This window comes from Ranitomeya variabilis, chromosome 3 (genome assembly GCF_051348905.1).
Source record: "Ranitomeya variabilis isolate aRanVar5 chromosome 3, aRanVar5.hap1, whole genome shotgun sequence".
In the NCBI taxonomy this organism is placed as follows: domain Eukaryota; kingdom Metazoa; phylum Chordata; class Amphibia; order Anura; family Dendrobatidae; genus Ranitomeya; species Ranitomeya variabilis.
In genome coordinates, this window is record NC_135234.1 from 693,431,023 (window position 1) to 693,446,423 (window position 15,401).

Below are 15,401 nucleotides of genomic sequence, written 5' to 3' on the forward strand. Positions count from 1 at the left end.
AGCTGGACTGGAGAGCTGTAGATCGTGGAACTTTCGGGTGTGCCGGTGGACATGGCAGACTGAGAGACGGTTGGAGACGGTATTGTTTCCGCCGGTGCCCTACATGCAATATTTCCTCCTACAAAACTGGTGATTCCCTGACCCTGACTGCTTTTGGCTGGCAAAGAAACCTGCACAGATACTGCCGGTGGTGCGGAAAATGGTGGCCTTACAGTGACGGAAGGGATGTTGCGTTGCTGACTAGCTTCATTGGCCGAGGGTGCTACAACCTTGAGGGACGTTTGGTAGTTAGTCCAGGCTTGAGAATGCATGGTGGTTAAGTGTCTATGCATGCAACTAGTATTTAGACTTTTCAGATTCTGACCTCTGCTTAAGCTAGTTGAACATTTTTGACAGATGACTTTGCGCTGATCAGTTGGATGTTGTTTAAAAAAATGCCAGACTGCACTCTTCCTAGACTCTGATCCCTTTTCAGGGATTGCAGACTGAGCTTTAACCGGATGGCAACGCTGTGCTCCAACAGGTTTTGGCTTTGACACGCGTTTTGGTCCAGATACGGGCCCGGCAGATGGAACCTGTTGCGATGTTGATGCCTGCTGCGGCCCCTCCTCCACCTCCGCTTCTGAACTACTGCCGCCTGCACCCTGTTCCCCCAATGGCTGCCAATCGGGGTCAATAACTGGGTCATCTATTACCTCCTCTTCGAGCTCGTGTGCAACTTCGTCTGTGTCACTGTGTCGGTCGGTGGTATAGCGTTCGTGGCGGGGCAACATAGTCTCATCAGGGTCTGATTGTGGATCTGTACCCTGAGAGGGCAATGTGGTGGTCTGAGTCAAAGGAGCAGCATAGTACTCTGGCTGTGGCTGTGCATCAGTGCACTCCATGTCAGAATATACTTGTAATGGGCATGGCCTGTTAAATGTTTCACTTTCTAAGCCAGGGACGGTATGTGTAAAGAGCTCCATGGAGTGACCCGTTGTGTCGCCTGCTGCATCCTTCTCTCTTGTTGTAGTTTTTGCTGAGGAGGACAAGGAAGCGACTTGTCCCTGACCGTGAACATCCACAAGCGACGCGCTGCTTTTACATTTACCAGTTTCGGAAGAGGAGGCAAAAGAGCTAGAGGCTGAGTCTGCAATGTAAGCCAAAACTTGCTGTTGCTGCTCCGCCTTTAAAAGCGGTTTTCCTACTCCCAGAAAAGAGAGCGTTCGAGGCCTTGTGTAGCCTGACGACGAAACTGGCTCCACAGCTCCAGACTTAGGTGGAATATTTTTATCCCCACGACCACCTGATGCTCCACTACCACTACCATCATTACCAGCTGACAATGAACGCCCACGACGACCTCTTGCACCAGACTTCCTCATTGTTTTAAAATCTTAACCAAAGTAACTTTATTTGTTGCTATCAAACAACTTACACGGTGAGCTATAACTTCAGTATGATTTCAATATCCCTTAACAGGTTGGTGAGACCACAAGGAAAATCAGGCACAATGTTACACACTCTGTTTTCTGTGGCACAAAATCACAGAGATGACACACACGCAGGACTGTCACTCAAGCACTAATGTCAATATTAATCTCCCACCTAATTTATTTATTTTTTTTTCTCAGGGAGACTTTAGAAACCAAATAATATTAAAAAAAAAAAAAAAAAAGGCTTTCTATGGCCCACAATTAGAGAGAGAGAGGTGGCACAACCAGGAGTCAAGACTGGCGCACAAGCTGAAAGGGCAATATTACTCTCCCACTGTTTTTTATGTTTTTTTTGTTTTTTTCAGGGAGACTTTAGAAACCAAATAATATTAAAAAAACCAAAAAAAAAAAAGGCTTTCTATGGCCCACTGAATGAGAGGGAGAGAGGTGGCACACCCAGGAGTCAAGACTGGCACACAAGCTGAAAGGGCAATATTACTCTCCCACTGTTTTTTTATGTATTTTTTGTTTTTTCAGGGAGACTTTAGAAACCCAATAATATTTAAAAAAAAAAATAAATAGGCTTTCTATGGCCCACTGAATGAGAGGGAGAGAGGTGGCACACCCAGGAGTCAAGACTGGCACACAAGCTGAAAGGGCAATATTACTCTCCCACTGTTTTTTTAGGTTTTTTTTTTTTTTCAGGGAGACTTTAGAAACCAAATAATATAAAAAAAAAAAAAAAAAAAAAAAAAATAGGCTTGCTATAGCCCACTGAATGAGAGATAGCACACACAGCAGTGGCACACAAGCCCTGACTGAGGCCAATATTTTTCTCCCACTGATTGATGTAGTGTTTTTGTGTTGAGGTAGAATTTAGAACACAAATCACGGAAAAAATAAATAGGCTTTCTATGGCCCACTGAATGAAAGGGAGAGAGGTGGCACACCCAGGAGTCAAGACTGGCACACAAGCTGAAAGGGCAATATTACTCTCCCACTGTTTTTTTATGTATTTTTTGTTTTTTCAGGGAGACTTTAGAAACCCAATAATATTTTAAAAAAAAAAAAAGGCTTTCTATGGCCCACAATTAGAGAGAGAGAGGTGGCACAACCAGGAGTCAAGACTGGCGCACAAGCTGAAAGGGCAATATTACTCTCCCACTGTTTTTTATGTTTTTTTTTGTTTTTTTCAGGGAGACTTTAGAAACCAAATAATATTAAAAAAACCAAAAAAAAAAAAGGCTTTCTATGGCCCACTGAATGAGAGGGAGAGAGGTGGCACACCCAGGAGTCAAGACTGGCACACAAGCTGAAAGGGCAATATTACTCTCCCACTGTTTTTTTATGTATTTTTTGTTTTTTTCAGGGAGACTTTAGAAACCCAATAATATTTAAAAAAAAAAATAAATAGGCTTTCTATGGCCCACTGAATGAGAGGGAGAGAGGTGGCACACCCAGGAGTCAAGACTGGCACACAAGCTGAAAGGGCAATATTACTCTCCCACTGTTTTTTTAGGTTTTTTTTTTTTTTCAGGGAGACTTTTGAAACCAAATAATATTAAAAAAAAAAAAAAAAAAAAAATATAGGCTTGCTATAGCCCACTGAATGAGAGATAGCGCACACACAGCAGTGGCACACAAGCCCTGACTGAGGCCAATATTTTTCTCCCACTGATTGATGTAGTGTTTCTGTGTTGAGGTAGATTTTAGAACACAAATCACGGAAAAAATAAATAGGCTTTCTATGGCCCACTCAGTGAGAGATGGCACACACAGGGATGGCACTGTAGCAGAAATGCCAATCTTAATCTCCCCCAAAAAAAAATCAAAAAAAAAAAAAAAACTGTCCTACAATTACTATCTCCCTGCAGTAATGTAAGCCAGGTATGGCAGGCAGCAATAGGAGTGGACTGATGCACAAATTAAATAAAAAGTGTGGACAAACAAAAAAGATAGCTGTGCAGAAAGGAAGGAACAAGAGGATATGTGCTTTGAAAAAAGCAGTTGGTTTCCACAGTGGCGTACACACAGCAATACAGCTATCACGGAGCCTTCTAGGGCAGCCCAATGAGCTACAGCGCTGAGGGGAAAAAAAAAAAAAAATAGCTTCCACTGTTCCTGCACACCGAAGGTGGTGTTGGACAGTGGAAATCGCTGCAGCACAAGCGGTTTGGTGGTTAGTGGACCCTGCCTAACGCTCTCCCTGCTTCTGATGAAGCGGCAGCAACCTGTCCCTAAGCTCAGATCAGCAGCAGTAAGATGGCGGTCGGCGGGAACGCCCCTTTATAGCCCCTGTGACGCCGCAGACAGCAAGCCAATCACTGCAATGCCCTTCTCTAAGATGGTGGGGACCAGGATCTATGTCATCACGCTGCCCACACTCTGCGTTCACCTTCATTGGCTGAGAAATGGCGCTTTTCGCGTCATTGAAACGCGACTTTGGCGCGAAAGTCGCGTACCGCATGGCCGACAAGCACAGGGGTCGGATCGGGTTTCATGAGACGCCGACTTAGCCAAAAGTCGGCGACTTTTGAAAATGATCGACCCGTTTCGCTCAACCCTAATCGCGAAAAGTCGGGGATCGACCGAAACACGAAACCCAATGTAAGTCAATGGGGAATCAAAGCCTGCATTGAGTGGAGGGCAGGAAAACACTTTCAGTCCCCATTTTAATGCCAAAAACATCAATTCTTGCTACTTAAGCTTGTCAATCTTAATTTACCTTATAATAATAGTTAGTCATTGAAAATTGGGGGTCATTTGGCTAAAGTTGTGGGGGGGGGGTAGGGCTGGCTCAAGTTTTTCGTGGGCCCAGGAAACGCGGACTACGTCATGGCCGTGGAGCAGGGAGAGGTAAGTATTTCAACTTTGCAAGTGCTGTGATCCTGAGCAAGCAGGGGGGGCCCACTCGTTCGCATTGGCACTGGCACAGGGCCCCTCAAAGTACGGCGGTGTGTTTGACGGCGGGGGGCCTCCCACCGGCAGAGACACTTTTGCGTACTATGAGAGGCCCTGTGCCAGTGACGCCAACGAGTATGCCCCCCCACCTGATGAAGGAACCTGAACTTTCATCTGCACCTTCCTCTTTGTCCCCGTGTAAGGTGGTATAGTATGCGGGAAGGGGAACCTGACTTTCAGCAGGGTCAGATACTGGCTGTGTAGAGTATAAGGGGAATGTAGTGGTCTGGGTCAATGTACCAGCAGACTCATCTAGCAGTGGCTGGGCAATGGGCAGGATGAGGAGGAAACACAGATATAGGCCCAAAGAATAAAGTAGGCTAAATGCAGTACAAAATTGGTAACAGGACTAAACAGGCGGCATTGCTTTGTTCAGTGGAGGACAACTGTAATGAGTGGCAGACACAGTTAGTAGGCCCACTTTATTATTGAAATTATTATTCAAACTTTTAAAGTTCAAAATTGGTAACAGGAGTAAACAGGCGGCACTGCTTTGTTCAGTGGAGGAGACAAGCAAGGAGCGGCAGACACCGTTACTAGGCCCAACCAAACAAGTAGGCCAAATGCCCCCCCATACCTGAGAGCGGGCACTGCAGATACACAATACCCCCCCACCTGAGAGCGGGCACCGCAGATACACAATACCCCCCACCTGAGAGCGGGCACCGCAGATACACAATACCCCCCACCTGAGAGCGGGCACCGCAGATACACAATACCCTCACACCTGAGAGCGGGCACCGCAGATACACAATACCCCCCACCTGAGAGCGGGCACCGCAGATACACAATACCCTCACACCTGAGAGCGGGCACCGCAGATACACAATACCCCCCACACCTGAGAGCAGGCACCGCAGATACACAATACCCCCCACACCTGAGAGCAGGCACCGCAGATACACAATACCCCCCACCTGAGAGCAGGCACCGCAGATACACAATACCCTCACACCTGAGAGCGGGCACCGCAGATACACAATACCCCCCACCTGAGAGCAGGCACCGCAGATACACAATACCCTCACACCTGAGAGCGGGCACCGCAGATACACAATACCCCCCCACACCTGAGAGCGGCCACCACAGATACACAATACCCCCACACCTGAGAGCGGGCACCGCAGATACAGAATACCCCCACACCTGAGAGCGGGCACCGCAGATACAGAATACCCCCCACAGCTGAGAGCGGGCACCGCAGATACACAATACCCCCACACCTGAGAGCTGCCACCGCAGATACACAATACCCCCCACACCTGAGAGCAGGCACCGCAGATACACAATACCCCCCACACCTGAGAGCAGGCACCGCAGATACACAATACCCCCCACAGCTGAGAGCGGGCACCGCAGATACAGAATACCCCCACACCTGAGAGCGGGCACCCCAGATACACAATACCCCCCACACCTGAGAGCGGCCACCACAGATACACAATGCCCCCCATTCCTGAGAGCAGGCACCGCAGATACACAATACCCCCCAACACCTGAGAGCGGGCACCGCAGATACACAATACCCCCACACCTGAGAGCTGCCACCGCAGATACACAATACCCCCCACACCTGAGAGCAGGCACCGCAGATACACAATACCCCCCAACACCTGAGAGCGGGCACCGCAGATACACAATACCCCCACACCTGAGAGCTGCCACCGCAGATACACAATACCCCCACACCTGAGAGCTGCCACCGCAGATACACAATACCCCCACACCTGAGAGCTGCCACCGCAGATACACAATACCCCCCACAGCTGAGAGCGGGCACCGCAGATACACAATACCCCCCACACCTGAGAGCAGGCACCGCAGATACACAATACCCCCCACAGCTGAGAGCGGGCACCGCAGATACAGAATACCCCCACACCTGAGAGCTGACACCACAGATACACAATACCCCCCACACCTGAGAGCGGGCACCCCAGATACACAATACCCCCCACACCTGAGAGCGGGCACCCCAGATACACAATACCTCCCCACCTGAGAGCGGCCACCACAGATACACAATACCCCCCCACCTGAGAGCGGCCACCACAAATACACAATACCCCCCCATACAGTAGAAATATATACATCACCTGGATCATCTCCGCTTCCTCTCACCAGGACTGCAGTGACACTTGCCGGACTACACTTTTCCCCGCCGCCTTCTCATCTCCATATCTCCTCCTCACACATTCAACCCGAGCATCTGCGTCACTTCCGCCCTCCCCAGCCGTCATCAGTGGGAGGCTGCGGCGCTACAGGGGGATCTCAACCGGGGCTGAGCCCTCACTACAGGCACAGGGCAGAGCGGCAGCTGTGATGGCAACATGAGGGCTGTATACTCTACACGAGGGGTGTATACTCTCCATGATAGCTGTATACTCTACACGAGGGCTGTATACTCTACACGAGGGCTGTATACTCTACACGAGGGCTGTATACTCTACACGAGAGCTGTATACTCTACACGAGGGCTGTATGCTCTACATGAGGGCTGTATACTCTCTATGAGGGCTGTATACTCTCCACGAGGGCTGTATACTCTACACGAGGGCTGTATACTCTACAAGAGGGCTGTATACTCTACAAGAGGGCTGTATACTCTATACAAGAGGGCTGTATACTCTACACGAGGGCTGTATACTCTACACGAGGGCTGTATGCTCTACATGAGGGCTGTATACTCTACATAAGGGCTATATACTCTACACAAGTGCTGTATGCTCTACATGAGGGCTGTATACTCTACATGAGGGCTGTATGCTCTACATGAGGGCTGTATGCTCTACACGAGGGCTGTATGCTCTACACGAGGGCTGTATACTCTACACGAGGGCTGTATGCTCTACAAGAGGGCTGTATACTCTACATAAGGGCTATATACTCTACACGAGGGCTGTATGCTCTACATGAGGGCTGTATACTCTACATGAGGGCTGTATGCTCTACAAGAGGGCTGTATGCTCTACATGAGGGCTGTATACTCTACATGAGGGCTGTATACTCACCACAAGGGCTGTATATTCTCCATGAGGGCTGTATACTCTACATGAGGGCTGTATACTCTCCATGAGGGCTGTATATTCTCCATGGGGGCTGTATATTCTCCATGGGGGCTGTATATTCTCCATGGGGGCTGTATATTCTCCATGGGGGCTGTATACTCTCCATGGGGGCTGTATACTCTACATGAGGGCTGTATACTCTCCACGAGGGCTGTATACTCTCCATGAGGGATGTATATTCTCCATGAGGGCTGTATACTCCCCATGAGGGTTGTATATTCTCCATGAGGGCTGTATACTCTCCATGAGGGCTGTATACTCTCCATGAAGGCTGTATACTCTACATGAGGGCTGTATGCTCTACAAGAGGGCTGTATGCTCTACATGAGGGCTGTATACTCTACATGAGGGCTGTATACTCACCACAAGGGCTGTATATTCTCCATGAGGGCTGTAAACTCTACACGAGGGCTGTATACTCTCCATGAGGGCTGTATATTCTCCATGGGGGCTGTATATTCTCCATGGGGGCTGTATACTCTCCATGGGGGCTGTATACTCTACATGAGGGCTGTATACTCCACATGAGGGCTGTATACTCTCCACGAGGGCTGTATATTCTCCATGAGGGCTGTATACTCACCACGAGGGCTGTATACTCTACACGAGGGCTGTATACTCTCCACGAGGGCTGTATACTCTCCATGAGGGCTGTATACTCTCCATGAGGGCTGTATACTCTCCATGAGGGCTGTATACTCTCCACGAGGGCTGTATATTCTCCATGAGGGCTGTATACTCTCCATGAGGGTTGTATATTCTCCATGAGGGCTGTATACTCTCCATGAGGGCTGTATACTCTCCATGAAGGCTGTATACTCTACATGAGGGCTGTATACTCTACACGAGGGCTGTATGCTCTACAAGAGGGCTGTATACTCTACATAAGGGCTATATACTCTACACGAGGGCTGTATGCTCTACATGAGGGCTGTATACTCTACATGAGGGCTGTATGCTCTACAAGAGGGCTGTATGCTCTACATGAGGGCTGTATGCTCTACATGAGGGCTGTATACTCTCCACGAGGGCTGTATACTCTACATGAGGGCTGTATACTGTCCATGAGGGCTGTATACTCTACAAGAGAGCTGTACTCTATAAGGGCTGTATACTCTCCATGAGAGCTGTATTTTCTCCATGAGAGCTATATACTCTCCATGAGAGCTGTATACTCTCCATGAGGGCTGTAAACTCACCTCAGGGCAGCATAAACTACATGAGGGCTGTATACTCAGAGCTATATACTCTCCATGGGGGGGCTACATACCACATGGTTAAGGACAGAGCTGCAGGCTATATTAGGGGGTGATATACTGGATAATTGTTCTTACCATATACATCAGAGTAGAAATAAATGCAGATTCTGTGATTGGGATTCATTTTGTCCTGGTGTAATATGTGATGGCTGTATTCTTACTACATGTGACAGTGAAGGACTCCAAACCGTCATTGGGGTATAACCTAATCTAATGTATAGTACTGGTTACTACGTACCCCAGAACTAGGGGCGTAACTATAGTGGTTGCAGCCGCACAGGCCATGGAGCCAAGGCGGGCCCAACAGGTCTACTTGTCCCATATGAGAAGATCAATACTATTAAATACCCTTGGGGACCTTGTTGGACATTGTGCACTTCGGCCTTTGAACTTCAAGTTATGGCACTCCAAAACAGGACTGCAGGGTATGTGATTGTGAGAATCAGTAAGGGGGATATTCTTCAAATATAATAATATGTTTATTTCTATACTGCCAATATATGCATGTATATAAATCAGAGGGGACTTGTACCGACAATGTCAGACATTACACAGCAATGCGTTATTACACAATGCAAGCAAGAGGATTGCGGGCCCCGTTCACAAGATTATAATCTATGAAGAAATGGGGCACAAAGGATAAAAAGTGCCATCAATATAATTCAGGTGGTTAACTTTTTGATGATATTCTAATTTTGTGAGAAGCATCTGTATATGTGGTATAAAGTGGCTGCTGGATATATAGTGGATGGGAGGTATGTATCACAGAGGTGGTTGTCCTCTGTGAAGCAATCCTGGAGTAATACTCGAGTACAGATAGTACTAAGAGGAGTTAATTGGCCATGATAGGGCCAGGTTTATTGTTCAGCAGGCAAAGAGTTACGCGGGATGGCTGTTCACCATATCTCCTCCCCTGGGTGCGGTTCACATTGTAAAATAGGACCAGTTTGTCTCACACATAGTCTGTGTGTGGAGGTGTGGAGACCGCCAAGATTGTGTTTCTTTGTTAAAGGTCTAATGAGCTGCACTCCAACCCAATCGGGCAAACCCGCACTACTGTATGGACTTTTTAATTTATGCTTCACTATGTGCCAGACAAGGGCTCTATTTAAGTTTTCCTGTGATGCGGTTTATGTGGAGTGAAATAAACTTAAACTGACATTTAAATAGAATCGGTTCCTGTGATACTTCGTCCTGCATCCAAGTGAGTAACATTGTTACAGTGGCCAATGTGGATGCACATGTGCATGTAGTGACATATTAGTCATTATATCACAGAGGTATTCTTCTGAGCAAGCACCCATGTCCTGGTGTTAGTAATAACTGATCGGTTATGTTGTATCAGCCCTGGTACATGTAAATTTGCAGTCATTATTGGCTCCAGTCCCTTCCTTCTCCTATCGTGACTTTGCTTTGAAACATGATACTAAGGCTATTGAAGGTGCCCCAGATGAAACAGCACCAAAAGTACGCGGAAAACCCAGCAGAGACTACTGACACACCCAACACAGCAACTCACAGTGGGGATATGTTTTCTCCAGCGGTGCTCTAGATTTGATGAACATCTGCAGAGAAAATCTCTCTTGTCAGAAGACTTCATCCATTATAATTTTATGGTCAAAACATAGAACTCTGCCCATCATCATCCTAAACAAGCCTAATTTCCCACCTCATCACCTCACAATCCAAAACAACTATGACACTTTTCACTCCCTCCTCAGTTCAAAGTACTGGCCCCTATCACCAACCTCAGCGCTGACGATCCGGCCACTTATTTCACTTATAGCAGGCAGGAAGATCTCTACCAATCTCTTAGTACTATAATTCCTATTCCCATCTACGTATTTCCCTTTGTTGAAGCGGTCTCAGAAGAAGAAGTTACCAGGCTCCTCGTTTCTCCTCGCCCTACTACTTGCACCAATGACCCTATTGCTTCAAACTTCCTCCAGTCCATCACCCCAGCATTCACCAATCAACTAAAATATTTAACCTCTCTTTTTTCTCATTCAAACGCAACATTATAACCTTTACTAAAAAAATCCCTCGACCAAAACTGCACTGCTAACTACAGACCTGTTTCTAATCTCTCCTTTATATCTAAACTCCTGTAACGCTTGGTAAGCGCTCTTCTAATTCGCGATCTCTCAGATCATTCTCTTCTTGACCTTTAACAACCTGGTGATCGCTCTTTATACGCTACGGAAACTGCCCTCACTAAAGTCTCTAAAGATCTTCTAACAGCTAAATCAAAATGTTAAGGGTTTTCAATGGTTGTAAGCCATAATCATCAACATTAACAGAAATAAACACTTGAAATGCATCACTCTGTAATGACTTTATATAATACTAGCTGAAGAGCCTGGCGTTGCCTGGGCATAGTAAATATCTGTGGTTAGTTATAGCACCTCACTTCTCTTATTTTCCCATCACGCCTCTCATTTTCCCCATCACATCTTTCATTTTCCCCCTCACATCTCTCATTTTCTCCCTCACACCTCTCATTTTCCCCCTCACTCCTCTTATTTTCCCCCTCACTCCTCTCATTCCCCCCTAACACTTGTCATTTCGACCTCACATCTGTCATTTTCCGATCACTCCACTATTTTCCCTCACTCCTCTCATTTTGCACTCACACCTTTTCATTTTCACCTCACACCTCTCATTTTCACCTCAGTATATACATGTTTGTCATCTCCCTTATATATAGTATACACCTGTATGTCATCTCCTGTATATAGTATATACCTGTATGTCATCTCCCCTGTATATAGTATATACCTGTTGTGTGTCATCTCCCCTGTATATAGTATATACCTGTATGTCATCTCCTATATATAGTATATACCTGTATGTAATCTCCTCCTGTATATAGTATATACCTGTGTGTCATCTCACCTATATATAGTATATATCTGTGTGTCATCTCCTCCTGTATATAGTATATACCTGTATGTCATCTCCTCCTATACATAGCATATACCTGTATGTCATCTCCTCCTGTATATACTATATACCTGTAGATAATCTGCTCCTGTATATAGTATATACCTGTGTGTCATCTCCTCCTGTATATAGTATATACCTGTATGTCATCTCCTCCTGTATGTAGTATGTACCTGTATGTCATCTCCCCTGTATATAGTATATACCTGCTGTGTGTCATCTCCCCTGTATAGTATATACATGTATGTCACCTCCTATATATAGTATATACCTGTATGTAATCTCCTGTATATAGTATATACCTGTGTGTCATCTCACCTATATATAGTATATATCTGTGTGTCATCTCCTCCTGTATATAGTATATACCTGTATATCATCTCCTCCTATACATAGCATATACCTGTATGTCATCTCCTCCTGTATATACTATATACCTGTAGGTAATCTGCTCCTGTATATAGTATATACCTGTGTGTCATCTCCTCCTGTATATAGTATATACCTGTATGTCATCTCCTCCTGTATGTAGTATGTACCTGTATGTCATCTCCTCCTCTATATAGTATATACCTGTGTGTCATCTCTCCTGTATATAGTATATATCTGTGTGTCATCTCCTCCTGTATATAGTATATACCTGTGTGTCATCTCCCCTGTAAATAGTATATACCTGTGTGTCATCTCTCCTGTATGTAGTATATATCTGTGTGTCATCTCCTCCTGTATATAGTATATACCTGTGTGTCATCTCCTCCTGTATATAGTATATACCTGTGTGTCATCTCCTCCTGTATATAGTATATATCTGTATGTCATCTCCTCCTGTATTAGACCTCGTTCACACGTTATTTGGTCAGTATTTTTACCTCAGTATTTGTAAGCTAAATTGGCAGCCTGATAAATCCCCAGCCAACAGTAAGCCCACCCCTGGCAGTATATATTAGCTCACACATACACATAATAGACTGGTCATGTGACTGACAGCTGCCGAATTCCTATATGGTACATTTGTTGCTCTTGTAGTTTGTCTGCTTATTAATCAGATTTTTATTTTTGAAGGATAATACCAGACTTGTGTGTGTTTTAGGGCGAGTTTTGTGTGTCAAGTTGTGTGTGTTGAGTTGCGCGTGGCAACATGCATGTAGCGACTTTTGTGAGATGAGTTTTGTGTGGCGACATGCGTGTAGCAACTTTTTGTGTGTCGAGTTGCATGTGACAGGTTAGTGTAGCAAGTTGTGTGCAGCAAGTTTTGCGCATGGCGAGTTTTGCACGTGGCGAGTTTTATGTGTGGTGCCTTTTGAGTATGTGCAAGTTTTGTGTGAGGCAACTTTTGCATGTGTTGCAACTTTTGTGCATGTGGCAATTTTTCCGCGTGTGAAAGTTTTGCGTGTGGCGAGTTTTCCATGAGGTGAGTTTTGCACGTGTGGCGAGTTTTGCACGTGGAGAGTTTTGCGCGTGGTGAGTTTTGAGCGGCGACTTTTGTGTTTCGACTTTTATGTGGCGAGGTTGGTGTATGTGTGGTGAAATGTGTGCTGAGGGTGGTATATGTGTTCGAGCACGTGGTAGTGTGTGGCGCATTTTGTGTGTGTGTTCATATCCCCGTGGTGGTGTGGTGATTATCCCATGTCGGGGCCCCACCTTAGCAACTGTACAGTATATACTCTTTGGTGCTATCGCTCTCATTCTTTAAGTCCCCCTTGTTCACATCTGGCAGCTGTTAATTTGCCTCCAACACTTTTCCTTTCATTTTTTCCCCATTATGTAGATAGGGGCAAAATTGTTTGGTGAATTGGAACGCGCGGGGTTAAAATTTCACCTCACAACATAGCTTTGACGCTCTCGGGGTCCAGACGTGTGACTGTGCAAAATTTTGTGGCTGTAGCTGTGACGGTTCAGATGCCAGTCCCGGACATACACACATACATACACACATTCAGCTTTATATATTAGATAGGAGTTTCACTTTTTGTATTGAAGAACTGAAATAAAATAACTTTTTGATCATATTCTAATTTTGTGAGAAGCACCTGTATATCATGGGGATTTCCAGATGGACAAGCATTGGCATATCTGACCCTAGGTGGATGTAAAGGTGTATGTAGTGAAGTATTGCCCAATCTCTGACCAAGCCCTCATGCCCTGGTATATGAAGCAACTGATCACTTATTACACGTTATATCTACACCCATGTCTTATGTACTAACAGACTACGGTACTTATACATTTTGACCTCAATTTATCATTTGCAGTTGTTTTTGTCTCTTCTTTCTTTTAGTCCTGTTGGACTTTACAGTCAATTCTTCAAAATGATGTAAGAGGTTTAATGAATCTTGAGCGATATCAAGAATGCTTTTTTATTTTACTTGTTTTGCCCAATAAAAGTAGCACAATGTTTTAAAAAGTTGCACTGTAGTGTTCAAATGCGCAAAAAAAGAAATAAACACACTGATTTAGTCAAGAGCATTTGTGAAAAACTGCAACTTTTTAAAAAGTCACGAATGATAAATTATGTAAAATCATCAGGAACTGGCTGATCATGCCCATATGTAACGCCCCCACTGCCGCAGGGCCGAGGGGTACCCGGTACCGGGCCTCTGAGTCTCTGCTCTGGGGTTGTCACGGTGGATAGACCCGGTCCGTGACCCTGCTGAGGGGCGTACAGTGATAGATGTAGATAGTGGTGGTGGTGCGGTGCAGTAAATAACCAGGTTGCAGTCTCTTTACCTCTTTACTGAAGGTCTCTGGGTCCTCAGTCCGGAATACGGTTCACCAGGCTGCGCAAGTCCGGCCGGTCCAATGGCACCTCCAGAGTTCTCCTTGCAGGTGGAAATCTGTGCCTTCCTGCTAGCGCTATGTGTTGTGGTCCTTCCCTGCTGTGCTTACGGGATAGTCCCCACAACTGTTGTGTCTGTTTCTTGTGTTCCCTCACAACAACTCGATTAGATGATGTTCTGCTAATCCTCCGTCCCTCCCGGTGTTATGGTTGGGACGCACCCGTATGACGGGTAGGCTCGGAGCTCTTCCGGGACCCTAGAGTCGCCCCTCTCCACAGGTTGCCCCCCAAGTCTGCATAGGTGATTTAGGTGAGACAGCCCGCCTGTGACTGACTGTCCTGCCGTTGGTTTGAAGTATTGCTTGGAGCTAGATATATAAATACTTCCTCGGCGTTCCGGCCGCCGGTTGTGCGCCTCAGTAGGATGTTGCCTCGGTCTTACAGCACGACTCCTACTGGTATTCTCCTTCTTGCTTTGATCTCGTTTCTCACTCAGCACAATATATCTCGCTTCTGATCCTTTCTTAGGGCACCGCCGCTATGCTGAGCAGGCACGGTCCCGTGACGTTCTTTCTTGTTGCCAGGCCTCTGTCAGGGTCCCAAACCTGACAGGGACCCTACCGAATCTTCCCCACAACACCCCCTGCCACAAGGTGTTGCCTGGTTCCAACCCAGTCAGCTTTCTGAACTAACTTCCTGCCTGACCCCCAGTTTACCCACACGGTGAGGAGTGGCCTAATAAATAGCACCCTTAGCTCCCCCTGGAGGCCCGACTGTGAAATGTATTGGTGTATGTGATACCTGGTCAGATGAACTCCTTCAGTGCCAACAGACGTACCATAGCCCCCCTTAGCGGCGGAGCCACAGTACTGCAACGACCAGGACTCTGGGGCGCTGCACATACAAATCAACAAAACTGGCAAACGGCTTAAAAAAGACAGAAAACGGAAAATAAATTAGAAAGAAACAGCAAAAGAGA

At 46.2% G+C, this 15,401-nt stretch overlaps 1 protein-coding gene across 1 annotated transcript in view; it reads right to left on the minus strand.

Annotated features, from left to right (window-relative positions):
- The window catches only part of LOC143817066 (mitochondrial ornithine transporter 1-like), a 150,255-nt gene extending 143,456 nt beyond the window's left edge, over nt 1-6,799 (minus strand). Inside the window, exon 1 of the mRNA XM_077298162.1 lies at nt 6,473-6,799. The gene's annotated coding sequence lies outside the window, so the exon portion shown is untranslated. The remainder of the gene's footprint in view (nt 1-6,472) is intronic.
- Nucleotides 6,800-15,401: the final 8,602 nt, after the last annotated feature.